Source organism: Fukomys damarensis, unplaced genomic scaffold (assembly GCF_012274545.1).
Source record: "Fukomys damarensis isolate Sample0158 unplaced genomic scaffold, DMR_v1.0_HiC HiC_scaffold_37, whole genome shotgun sequence".
NCBI classification, from domain to species: domain Eukaryota; kingdom Metazoa; phylum Chordata; class Mammalia; order Rodentia; family Bathyergidae; genus Fukomys; species Fukomys damarensis.
In genome coordinates, this window is record NW_022900949.1 from 62,432,256 (window position 1) to 62,446,150 (window position 13,895).

Consider the following 13,895-nt stretch of genomic DNA (forward strand, 5'->3'; position numbering starts at 1 on the left):
GGTCGCCTGCCCCGCGCGTGACGGGCGGAAGGGCCGGACGCCCCTAACGGCCTGAGCCCCGCGACTTGAGTGCCGCCCTGGGTGGAGGGACCTGGCGTGGGGGTTTTGACAGAAGCGCGTAATTCGTGTATTTTGAAGTCCACAGACACCGTAGTGATTGAATTAATTGAACAAATATGGGTCATAGCTCTTGTTCCCTGCCAGGCACAAAGCCACTCGAGAGCCATGCGTATCTGCGTGGAGTTTGCAGAGCACTGTGCATTAACTTCTAAAATATACACTTGTGAAATTACTGCGTGTTTTGCAATGCAAAATGCCTTCCCTTGTAACTCCATATAGTGAACAGATTTTCAGTTTTGAGGAAAGAAATACTACATGAATTTGATATAATCCCTACAAACGAAAAAGAGATTAAAAAGGTCCTAGTAATTCCAAACACGGAAGTGTAGAAAAATAGAACAGGTAGTAACAGATACTATGGTTATGGGCCATTATTACATTGCTCTAGGCCTAATTAAGGTTGGTATCTCCTCAGCAGGTTTATCGTTTCACATTGCAGGACCATTAAAATAAGGTGGAAGTGATAGGAGTGAAAGTCAAGCCAACAGGTGAAAAGCAAAACTACAGATTTAAGACCTATATTGAGACAAGATTTTGGACCGTGTCTGCTCATACACAGAATTGTGTAGAAGCAAACAATTTCTTTTTAAATTACTATTTTACTGTTTGGTTTTAATTTGTCGCATCTGTTCTATATTCCTTTTGGTTTCTTTTAATGACTTCTGGACAATTTAATTTCCATTTTCTTCCATCAGTTAGGTGGTTATACATTCTTTATACTCTTAGTTGTGTTTAAATTACTGTTACGTACAAATCAGTCCATAATGAAATGACCTAAAGCCATAATTATTTACTCATGATTCCATATTTTCTGGACCCGAAATTCAGTCAGGGCATAATACGGTGACTCATCTCTACTCCAAAATATCTGAGGCCTGGCTAGGATGGCTCAGATAGGACCACATGTTATGGGACATGAGGATGGAGTTGGAGCTGCATGACAAAAGTAAGTTGACCACGGTATGGAAAATACGAACCTAGAAGCTAGGACTGCTGGAGCAGGAAGAAGGCTGTTGGGTTCAATCCTTGGTTTTCTCCACGTGGTTGATTCAGCTTTCCTCAAACACTAATCTTAGGATTGCGAGAGGCAACATTCCAAGAGGACAAGCCTTTACTTGCACCATGCTAACTAATGTGTCATTGGCTAAAGCAAGTCACATGACCCAGCCCAATCTGGGAAGGCTCTGCACAAGGCTAAGGAAATCGGGAGGTATGGTTCACTATGGATCACTTAGATTACGGGTGCATTGCCTTTATCAAATTAGAGATTAATAATAATTAAAAGGTACTTCCAGAGACAGGTACAGTGGTACACGCCTGTAGTCCCAGATGCTTGGTAGGTTGAGGCGGGAGGATTGCTTGAGCTCAGGTTTCCCAGGCCAGCCTAAGGCCTAAGCAACATGACAAGGCTGCCATCAAAAGGGGGTGGGGAAGGGAAGTTAGGTAGGTAGGTTACTTTTAGGAGTAGCCTACCTAAGATAAAAGCTTTTGGGATTCTAAAAAAAATCTTTTCTTCCTCAGGCCCTGAACTCAAGTATTTTTACCCCTCACCCAAAAACCCTGAGGCAATTGAAAATGAGTTCATTTCTCAATCTCTACTACTACTGTACTTTCTGAAAGTCAGTTGCCTCAAAAGGAAAAATGGCACCAAGTTATGCACGAAACATTATTAGATTTAGGTGCCTCGGATTTATAGAATTGTAGTTGTTGCAGAAATGGTAGCCTTTGCTTTGTCTACCTCATGTGTAACCCATGGAAGATAATGAAATAGGAAGACCTTACAAAGCTAGAAACCAAGAGGTTAATTGACCAAGGACTTAGAATTGTCGCTATGATTATCTGACAGAATTTGATATGTTTTATGGACCAATGACCACTATGTGTTTTTCATTTTCTCCTTTACAGGCATTTTGCCAACATCCTGTTCCTTATCCACTAGGCAATATTTAGTAGGCAGTACTGAGTCAAGTAACTTTTCTTCAAGTATCGGTTGCTACAGCATGGGGATCTACACTCTTGATGAAGACTACTTACTCCTAACACTGTCAGGACTCTTGGACCCTGGTCTCTGAGCTCACTGTAGCAATTGGATGAGACTTTGAGATTCCCTAGGGTAGAGAAGAGTGTATTCCTTGAGTGAAAAGAGAGATGGGCTAGGGAAGACACTGTTTCCTTTTTCCTCCTTATGAGAAAGATTCCGATACCCTCCCCCAAGTCTGGAGGGTGGATGCGTGGCAATGTGTCTACCTGAAATTTTCATTTCCCTAGATCCCATGCAGTTATCATTGACCAGAAGATACAGTTCTAGACATGCTCAAAATTTCTAGAAAACATTTCCTTTCCTAATAATAGCCACCCCTACCATTTCTTGTTCTCTTCCTCTTCCTAGAATACTGACATGAGGATGGAGAAAGTCTCGTGACAAAAATAGAGGTGAGCGTATTGTGCAAAATATGGAAGTCAGAAGCTGAGAAAGCTGAGACAGAAGAAACTTGGATCATTCATGACATCCTGAAGCTGCTGCAGAAGTACTAGAATAAGTACATCTGGGCTTAAATGTCAAAAATAAATACCTATTTTTTTAGTTTTTTGGCTATATAGCTGAACATAGGCTTGGCCAATACAGAAACTGCCATATTATCTCCTAACTAGTCTTGCTTGTACACTTCACAAGTCAGTAACATGACTTAGTATGTCAGAAATACAAGAGCTGTCACCAAGCAGTGCATCGATTCTTATAACAAAATTTCCTGCTAATTCCATAGAAAAATCAAATTATAAGATTAAGAAACATTTACTAAAGAAAAAATAGGAAAGGAGCGGAGATTTAGCTCAGTGGTGCTGCTGTGTGCCTCTCAAGCACAAGGTCCCCAGTCTGATCACCAGTACCAAAAATGAAAAAATAACAAAATATCCATGGTGAAATCTTCTACAGTCTCATTTTAACATCTGATATAATTACTTCTGTCTGTGTCAGTCACCTTCCCCATTGCTGAAAAAATATCTGATACCTGCAACTTAAAGGGAGAGAAGTTTATTTGGCTCATGTCTTCAGATGTTTAAGTCCATGATTGGCTGGCTCCAATGCAGAGACACGGTAGAAAAGTAAGGCAGAGCGGTGCTTAGTTCACGGCAGGTAGTAAGCAGAACACAGGAAGAGAGTCAGTGAGATGTACCCTCCAAAGGCACTCCACCAATGAGCTGCTGCCTCTGTTTAGCTGTGAGCATCAGTGGATTAATCCATTGATGAGTACAGCGACTTCATGACTATTCACCTTTCTGTGAGTCTCATAATACAACAAGTTGACTTTAGGCTCGCCTGGCGCAATCTCACGGAGTTTTTTTCTGTCATAGCATTACCGTATATATTATTTTGCCTAACATTATATCATAAATACCTTTCCATGTTAGCACAATCTTTTAAACAAGTAGCTGTTTAATATTCCAAGTAACTATAATGTGCTATTTATCTACTTTCTTGTCATTTAAACGTGTTAGTTTACTGTTTTTTCTTTCTGATACTGGGGATTGAACCTTTTTCACAAAGCTACATCCTCTGCCCTTTCAAAATATTTTTATTTTGGTACAAAATCTTGCTAAGTTGCCCAGGCTGGGATCAAACTTGATATCCTCCTGCCTCAGACTCCCAGAGTCCTGGAATTAGGGTGTGAACCACTATGCCAGGCTCAGTTCTCTTTTTTAAGAAAATAGCACTCACTGAATATCTACTTCATTCAAGTCACTGGATTAAATATTAAAATGCACAGAAATAAGATAAATAAGATGTAGCTACTCCCGGAATGTTCTTTAAAACTTCAAAAGATATATATACATGCAAATAAATGACATATATACATATATATGTATATAAGCCATTTAATTCTCTTGGAATATGCTTTAGAATGAAAATATTTTAATTTTTAAGTATTCTTTTCATTGCTAATTTGCTAACTTCTTATTCTCATCTGCTGCTTTTTTTTTTTGGTACAGGGATGAAACTCAGGACCTTGCACTTGCCAGGTAGGTGCTGTGTCACTGAGCTAAATCCTGGGCCTTGTCTGCTGCATTTGCATTAGTATAACTAACCAGTGCATTAGAATACTCCTAATGAGTAATTTACAAAGGTAAAAGCCAAGACTTCTTCCTCAAAATTTCAAGTGACCAAAGGCCCCTAGTTTTCCTTTTCATTAATGGCAAGTGTTATCAACTATAAATGTTCTGTTACTTCTTGTTTTCACAATTATTAGTATGTAATAGTTAATTTCCCAACATCATTCTCCTGGGAAAGACAATTACTTTTGGTTACCACACCAAAATGGAATCCATGACCATCATAGCTAAGAGAGCACAATGAAATACCTGAAATTTGAAAACAGAAGCTTGTCTTTCAGTATTTCTGCACAGAAATCACATGGAGAATACAACCAGTTTGCATAAATGGTAGACTAGCAACTCGTATCCATGAGTGCTAAATTTGAGCTGTAATGTTTTCTATGACTGTGTATATATGGGCAGAAATTTCAAAAAAAAGTTTGCACATTCAGGTAGCTGATATATCCACAGTGACAAAAAAATCAAGTTTTTATTATCTAGGCAACTAAATTACAGTTGTTTTTAAATATATAAAATCTATTACTGAAATTTTTCTCTAGCAGTTGTTGATAATGGGACAATTCCTAGAATTTACCTATGGAAAATCTCCTATTTTCCTGAGAGGAGTTCTGTGCTCTTGGGATCATAGAGCAATACAAGATTTGGGCTGAAATTCATCTACTTAAAGTGGGTATCAGATTTGGTGTTGGTGTGAAAAAATTAGACAGTGCTACCCAGGAATGTCAGAATAGCTAAAGGTAGGGAATTTAATCAGCATAAACTAATGGTGAATTAATTAAATGCTCAGAGACAGGCTGGTTTATAGATAGTCTTAAACATGCATTGATAACTGTAAATTTCAAAATCATATTTCCCATAGGTTATGGAATACCCATTTTGCAAACCACTTCCAAGTTCTGAAAGTACTTCTCAGTTAAAATCTTTCTCCTGAAACTCACCTTTACCTCTATCTCTAGTGAGACTGCAAATTACCTCTGCCTGAGAAAGGTGACAGTACAAGGCCTAGTAGAAAATGAGCCATAAAATGAATAGCAGAAATTATAAAAATGCATAAGCAAGTTCACAAACTAGTCTGGTTATCTGAGATTTGCATTTGTAAATTGCCTAATTACCTGCTGAACTGCTTATTTTCATAAATCTGGAAAGTCAAGTAAGCACTTCAATTTCCTTGTTTTAGACCTATTGAGCAAGTCTTACTGCACATACTGAAAGTACTGTCTGATGTAACTGGTTTTGAGTCCATATGAGACAATTCCTTTAGAGAAGTTCTCAGATATTTTTCTGACCATTCGCTTTATCCAGTACACATTTACCACATGTGTACATGCCAGCCAGTAGTTGTGCAGTGGTGACTAAGACAGTCTCCACTCTTAGTTTATTTCAATTCAGTGAAGTTTGTAAATTGGCCATCCCAAATCCCTGGGAAAGTATGCTGCCAATTCCCCAGCCCCAATCTAGATCTCCTGAGTCAGAATCTCAGCATTAAGGGGGAGAGGAGTCTGCCCTTGAAATCATGATGCTGCTGTTTTAGGATCTCTTGGTCTTTTAGAACAATTGAGGGTAATGTCGGGCGTGGTGGCACACACCTGTAATCCCAGCACTCTGGAGGCTGAGGCAGGAGGATTGCTGTCAGTTCAAGACCAGCCTGGGCTACATAGTGAGTCTCAACTACATAGTGAGACCCTGTCTCAAAAAACCAATAAACAGATAGGTAGATAGATACATAGATAGAACAATTGGCCAGGAATTTAGCTCAGAGGTTCTGCCACCAGCCTCACAAGCGCAAGGACCCAAGTTCAATCCCTGGTACCAAAAAAAAAAAAAAAAAAAAACGAGGGTAGGAGGAGGTGGCTTGGAGGTATGGCTTAACACAAAAACAAGTACACTGTGGTAACATAATAGAGACATACAAGGAAGGTGCTAAGAATATAGAGAGGGAAAGTAAGCCTAAGTATATTCTCAGAAAAGATGAGCGGCAGAAGATTTCTTGAAGTATCTAGAAGGAAGAAATGCAGTTGTTTCTACTTGAAGCACATCTAAAATTTAATAGATACCCAAAAATACATGAATACAAAATAGGGCTGGGGATTTAGCTCAGTGGTTCTGCCCTCTTCTTCACAAGCACAGGTCCCGAGTTTGATCCCCAGTACCAAAAAACAAAACAACAAAACGAGCAAACATAAATACAAAATAAAAGAAGCCCTCTACTTCAAAAAAAATGAATTCCCAAGTAAAATGATAGAGTTTGATAGTTGTTTGCAGAGATCACCTGTGTTAAAAGTACTTTTATTTGTGTGAGTTTATCCTAAGAATATAATTAGGGTTATGGGTGTAGGTATGGTTACAAAGAAAATAAATTGGGTCTGAGTAGTTGTTTTCATCCATCCCGAACTTAGTTGTCTGTGGGACATCTTTCCCTTTTTACTTCTTACACTACTGTGAGACATTCTGGGCCCTAACTAGCTTCCATTTTTTGCTGTTCAGCCTCTGCAAAGCCAATGCTCTCTTTGCAGTAACAAATTTTTTCCAGCACAGTAATAGAATTTAGGAATTGAATTTGTCGGTAGCCCTGGCCAGCTGCACCATGCAGGCTCATTTACATAGCCTCAATTCTCATATGATGTCCAGTCTCAGTATGGCGATTTTGGAAGTCTGGAGAGATCATTCTGGTGTCCATCTGCCTTTCATCCCTGATTCTTCCATCAGGAAGATAGTGCTTAGGGTGTCCAATCTTTTGGCCTCCCTGAGCTACACTGAATGAAGCAGAATTGTCTTGGGCTGGGCCACATAGAAAATCTGTAATATGTTTAATGTATATAAGTAGCAAAAGTCCCTGCACTTTTTGCATTTTAACTTATTATTTTATAAAATAACACAACAAGCTCAAATAAATAAGAACCTTTTCATGTCTGTTTAGTTATTACTAGGTAAATACCAGGCTGGGGATTTAGCTCCGTGGTTCCACCACCTGCTTCACAAGCGCAAGGTCCCAAGTTCAATCCCCATACCAAAAAAATCAAAATAAATTAATAATAGTAATAAATACCCATGTATAAACTGTCCCCAGGAAATTTGAAATGATGCAGGTGCTGGATGGAATTTACTTTTCCTGCTTCATTAGCTGTGTTCAGCAGGCCTACTGCTTGAATAAATCAGATGTCTAATCAATAAATTATTTTCATGCTCAGAATTTCAGGTTTTTGTACTTCAGCATAGTTTGGTTTTATTCTTTACTATAAGAAAGCTTAATAGCAATGTGATTTAAGGTTTTGTTTTGTTTGGGGGTATGATTTAATTCATGGGTACTTTTAGAACCTAATAGATAATCCTATTGCCTTTATTTTTCTAATTAAACTATTCCTAAATACTTTGAAAATATAAAATATTCCTGAATAAAAAAATATAAATACTTGGTGCCGGGGATTTAGCTCAGTGGTTCTGCTGCCTGCCTCACAAGGGCAAGTTCCTGAGTTCGATGCCCAGTACCAAAAAAAAAAAAAAAAAATTATATATATAATATATATAATATACACACACACACACACACACACACACACACATACCTGTCTTCATAGGCACACAGACATATAAGTTGAAGCATTAATGTTGCTAATCATTGAATTTTACTCAGCAAGTCACACAAGTGAGCATAATGTCTGATACACGAAGGTTTTAATTCCACTTATTCCGTGTGGTGGGCACAGGAGGCACAGTTAGCACTGCACCATGTTCCCCTAGACAGGTTGTCACCTACACAGTTTGTTTCCATTCAAACACCATTCGATTGAATCATGAAAAATCACGTAATAGTATTAGAAGTTTATGATCTTGTGGTATTACATTACTAGCTGTTCAGGGCTATGTGTGACCCATGTGTTACCAGCTGACATGTATAGCTTAACCCAAAAGCTTCATCCTGGCCTGTGCATGAGAATCATCTGAGCCCCTTCAAAAGTGTGTGTGTGTGTGTGTGTGTACTTGAATATCTGTTTCCAGTCATTGTACAAGACCAGTTAAATCAGAATTTGTCAGATAAGGCCTGTGCATGGAACAGGGACTGTGTCTTTTTTATCCTGCTGTACCCAAGTGCCCTAGTAGGACATTTCACATACATCAGGTAGTCAACAATTCCATTTATTTATTTAGCATATATTTATTGAGGATTTGTCTTCTAGGCATCTTTTCTTTTTCTTTCTGTTTGTTTCTTTTTTCTTTTCTTTATTCCTTTTTTTTTCCAGTGCTGGGATTGAACCCACATTCCAAGAGTTTCTAAATCCTAGATAGAGCAGAATAAAACAAATGATCAACTCTTACCAACATTCTAGTGTGGGGAAACAGGTGGTATTAGATGGCAATGAAAGTTGTAAAAATAAAACATGGTAAAGATAAGACAACCACATATTTTATCAAATAAGGACCCAATGAGAGTTATTCATAATATGTCAGAACAATTCACACGGAACCAGACCGGTCCTAGATAAACTGAGAAGCACGGTAATCCTACAAAAAGTGATAGAAAGTGATGTAGGAAAGGGAATGAGGTGCTTTTTATTTTTTTTTAAAGATAAAGATGTGCTATTTAGAGAAGGCTGAATGCCTCCCTTTAAAGGAAACGTGTAAGCAGAAACCTGAGGAAAATGAAGGAGAAAGCCACAAGAACATTAGGGGAAGGGTATTATAAGTAGCTAGACCATCACGTGCAAAGGCTCTGAGGTAGAGAACTTGGTAGTTAGAGGGAAACCACATAGCCAGTTTGACTGGAGTGGAATGAACAAAAGAATGCTATTGATGAGGTCAAAGAGATGGCCAGAGAACAGATTCCAGAAGATATTTTAAGCTTATATTGAGAACTTTGGAATTTACCTTGAGACAAAAATTTAAATCAATGTAACTTAAATTTTAAAAGAATTATTTTGTCTGTTGTGTGAAAAGGAACCTTTTAGGATAGAAAGAGTGAAAACAGGAAGATTGATTAATGGTCAAGCAAGAGAGTATGGTAGCTTGGACTAGTGTACCTGGCAGCGATAAAAGGTGGTTATACTGTGGACACATGCTGAAGGTAGAGCTGAGGAGATTTGCTGTTGAATTGAATACAGGGTGTGAGAGAAACTGCAGAGTCAGGTACAACTCTTCAGGTTTTAGCTTGAGCAGAAGAATGGAGTTATTCGTTGAGATGATGATGATTGTGCGAAGAACCAGTTTTTGCCAGTAAGTGGAACAGGAGTATAGCTCTGGCCATGTTACAATTGCAGTAGATAATACAAGTGAAGAATTTAGAAGATGATTAGATAATGAAGTCCAGATTTTAGGGGAGACATGGAACTGCTTGCTACTGCAAGTAAGAATGTCCCCATTTCTAAACCTGCATAGCAAGCACGTTGGTTCCTACTTTCGACGTAGGTCTGCTACAAGGGCTTAAATGTGTGTGTGTTTTAAAAGAAGAGTAGTGGGCTGTATTCTACATTTGTAGGTGAGAGAGATTTATTCTCACAAAGTCTGGGATGAGCTGTTGCCTCATGGTATGCCCACTCATTTTGTTACTGAGTGCAATGGGGTTGCCTCTTGGTAAGTGCAAAGTCAATAGCACAACCAGGTTATAAAAGAGTGAAGAAAAATTAACTACTTGCAGCAGGTAAGGAGCACATGGGATAACTCCGACAGCACTGTTTCTCAAAGTAAAAAAAAGGGGGGGTTTTTGTTAGTAAATTCACACGTATTCATACAAGAAAGATCATCACAGGTAAAAGTGAGCATATTCTTGAACATGCTCAGTTTGAAATCATGCTCAAAAAAATGGCAACACAGAGCCAGGCAAGGTGCTCCCTGTGTGTAATTCTAGCACTCTGAGAGGATGAGATAGGAAGATCCCAAGTTTGACCCCAGATAGGCAATTTAGTGACTTAGCAAGGCCCTGTCTCAAAATTAAAATTCAAGAGCCAGGGATTTAGCTCAGTGGTGCTGCTGCCTGCCTTGCAAAAAAGGTCCTGAGTTTGATCCCGGGTACAAAAAAAAAAAAAAAAAAAAATCAAATTCAAAGTTTCCATCCATTTGTGTCTTGGAGATCCTATTCAGGGAAGCTAACTTGAATGAGAAATGACTTGGAGGCTAAAGCAGTGATACAGTTGAGAGCTGGGGATTTAGCTCAGTGGTTCTGCCACCTGCCTCACAAGCACAAGGACCTGAGTTTAATCCCTGGTATCAAAAAAAGAATCCATTTGTCAAGAAGTGAAACAGAAGATGTGGTTTTTCTATAAACTGGAATACTATTCAGCCATAAAGAATGAGGAAATTAGATTCATTCGTAGGAAAATGGATACATATTGAGGAAATACTCCTAAGTGAAATAAATAAGTCACACATGTAAATACCACATAGTTTCTCTGGTGTGAAAAAATACAATAGCACATAAGATCCTAATGATATAATTGACAAATGTGAAATAGGAAGAAAAGGGCTAAAGGTGTAGGGAAAGTGGGAAGGGTAGGGGAAAGGTAATAAGGGAAAAGAAAAATATGAGAAAATGAAAAAATGGAAATAAAGTGTTTGTAAATAGGGAAGGGAGGAGGGGGTGAAGGGAGGAAATGAGAACCAAGACCTGTCATGTAGAGGTACGAGATCCCAGTGATGAATGTAACTGTACTGCATACCTAGAATGGACCGATAAACTCAATGGGAGAAAAATAAATAAATTTAAAAAAAGAAGTGAAACAGTTGACATTTATATGCTCTTTAACAAAGAAAAATAGCCAAGCTAAGCATATTAAAATATAAAAATTTTAAAAAGTGGTACAAGTTTATGCAAGTTTCTAACAGTGTAAGCTAAGTGTGGCTTTAAAATAAAAACTATAGTATCAATTAAGGTTCCTATTATTTTTTTGGCTTTTTGCCTATGAACTTTATTTTTTTAAAATTGCCTTTGAACTTTAAAGTAGCAGCTGTCTCACTTTCAAATGTAAAGTTGATGGAAATTTACTGTACTAAGGAAATTTATATTAAGTAAAAGAAAGTATTTGCAACATTATTTATTTTGTGCATTATTTTCACTTCATCACTCCCTGAGACATTCTGGTTTTTAATTTTCTGAGAAGTTAGTTAAATTAGAAGCCAAGGATCTAAATAGCCTCTTCCCCATGATCAGTGAGTGTATTTACATCGAAACTAAGGTAACGCCTTGGTTTGAAAGTTTTGCACAGTTACCAAAAAATAATGTTTTTTCAGTTAAAAATAACTCTGTATTGAAATGAAATCAACGTGACCAAAAAGAGATGGAAACTGAAACTGTTTTTATTAAACTTAAAGATAAAAGCCAGGAAATGTTAGTTACATTAACGGAATCCTAGGACAGATCTGTTGGTGGAAATAAATGGGCTAGTTGTACAGAGAAGTGACCCAGAAAAGAACTGTTGATTAACAATTTTTTATTCATTCTTCTGTTTTGTTGAATGCCTTAAAAGTAATCTTTAAACTTCCTAGTTACAGGCTGATTTGAGTAATTATTTGAGTAATATGTTCTGTTCCACATGCTACATGAAGGCAAGGATCCTGTCTTATTTGTTCAAAATCGCATGCCCAGCAACAACTTACAGCAATCATTCAACAAAATAGGGAAATGAATAAAAATTATGTTAATCAACAAGTTCTTTTCTGGGCCACTTATAAACTAGCCCATTTATTTCCACCAACATATCTGTCCTAGGACTCTGTTAATGCAACTAGGTCGTTAATTGAATTGATCACTATATGAGGAAATGTATATAGTACGTATGTCACAATATTCAGAACAAAGAAATGGTCCAAGGAGACTCCAACTTGATGACTTTGCTTTTATTTATATAACTCTTACACATAGTACTGTAATGTATGACAACATAAAACTATTGTACTTTACAGTACGATCAGCAGAAATCAGTTCTATATAACAAGATGTACTATACGATAAAGGCATGGGGACTCTATAAACAAGATGTACAGATCTGTGCGAAAGTAAATGGGTCAAAAGCCTGAATGGCAGGCTATGAGTCCAAAGAGCATGCCTCTATATAAGTCCGAACAGTCCTTAAATAAACCTTTAAGCTAGAAATATATGTACTCTTTGGAGAATGATACTATTCTTTTAGCTTTTAAACTATTCTTAAGCTTATCTAAATGCAAAATGTTGACACTCAAGAAGCATTCACAAGCTGATGGGACAAGTCAGAGGACATAGAATCTAAACTGAATGTCCTCTTATGGGGGCAAATAGGGGAGTTTGAATGATAGAATAATTATGGTGATTTTATTACAAAATGTTGAATCAAAAGGAAATCCGTTAGTCTAAAAAAATACTTAGAAAGGGCAAAGGTCACAAGAGGAAAGAAAGCTCCTCCTCATTAAAAAAAATGCCAAGTAGCCGGGTATGGTGGCGCACGCCTGTAATCCCAGCAATATTTGTCGGGGAGGCTGAGGCAGGAGGATCACTGCGAGTTTGAGACCAGCCTGGGCTAAATAGTGAGTTCCAGGTCAGTCTCAACTACATAGTGAGACCCTGTCTCAAAAAAAAAATAAAAAAAAAAAAAAAAAAAAAAAAAAAAAAGCCAAGTGATAAATGTAGATAGACTGATAGAATCAGAAAATCACTTGCAAATACCAAAATAAAAATTGATAAAGAATTATCAATGGATGCTAATACCATGTGATGAAAAGTTAGAAAATACTCATACAGTGTCCAAGTATATCCTAATACATTTGTTTACTAATAACAAAAGAAAAAGATAACCAGCAGTAGTGAAATCTGACACATACACCAACTAAATGATTTAATTTAAAATGACTATTAATCAGACTAATCAAGAGACATGTGCTTTCTGATATTGATGAACAGAGGACAAATCATTGTCTATATGGTATTGTTGCCAAGATTTTCTCTAAACCTAAGCATGAAAGAATAATCAGACAATCCAGATAGTGAGATATTCTATAGAGCCCTTTAAAATATATCCATGTATGGCAGGAAAAATAAAAAAGGTAGTGGCACTGTACTAGATTATAAGCTAAAGGCTATGTCTGACCTTTCTGTTTAGATACTACAATGGATATTATTTAGATAATTGGGTAAATTTGCATATGTGATGAATATTAGATATAATATGATATGAATATTAAATTTCTTGAGCTCAAGGGTAGGAGAATGCCATTGTTCTTAAAAGAGAGAGGCACATGTTGAAATATTTAAGGGATAAATTGTCATTTTCTATGTAAAGTATGTTCAAATGATTCAGGGATATCTATATATTTTAGATAATAGATAAATGTGCGTGGTCTTCACTTTGCATGACTATTAAAATGGTATTGTAATATGAGACCATAAAAATGAGCATGCAAAATAACACTGTACAAAGTAATCTTAATATTTGTGGGGGAATTGCAACTGTTCTGTGATGTTTAAAAATTTGTTAAAATTTTAAATCTTTCTGACAAGTATAAATGTAGAAAAATTTAAAAATAGTATGACAAATTCTTATATAGTACACTAAAAACATTAGAAAAACTAAGAACTAAAGTATTTGATTTCTTTGTAAAACACTTACAAAGAGTAGTTTGAACGGTGTTGATTCTTTGGATCATAAAACTTACCGTATGGTACAAGCATCTTTTCAAAGCCTTCACAAACTGTCATGCTCCTA

The 13,895-nt window shown here is 37.1% G+C and overlaps 1 long non-coding RNA gene across 3 annotated transcripts in view; it reads left to right on the forward strand.

The window, feature by feature from the left end:
* Positions 1–754: 754 nt before the first annotated feature.
* LOC104871086 overlaps positions 755–13,895 on the forward strand; it is an 83,068-nt gene continuing 69,927 nt past the window's right edge. For all 3 annotated transcript variants that reach the window (XR_002025778.1, XR_004515532.1, XR_782736.2), the window contains exons 1-3: positions 755–1,066; positions 2,510–2,553; positions 4,111–4,140. This is a non-coding gene — a long non-coding RNA (uncharacterized LOC104871086). The remainder of the gene's footprint in view (positions 1,067–2,509; positions 2,554–4,110; positions 4,141–13,895) is intronic.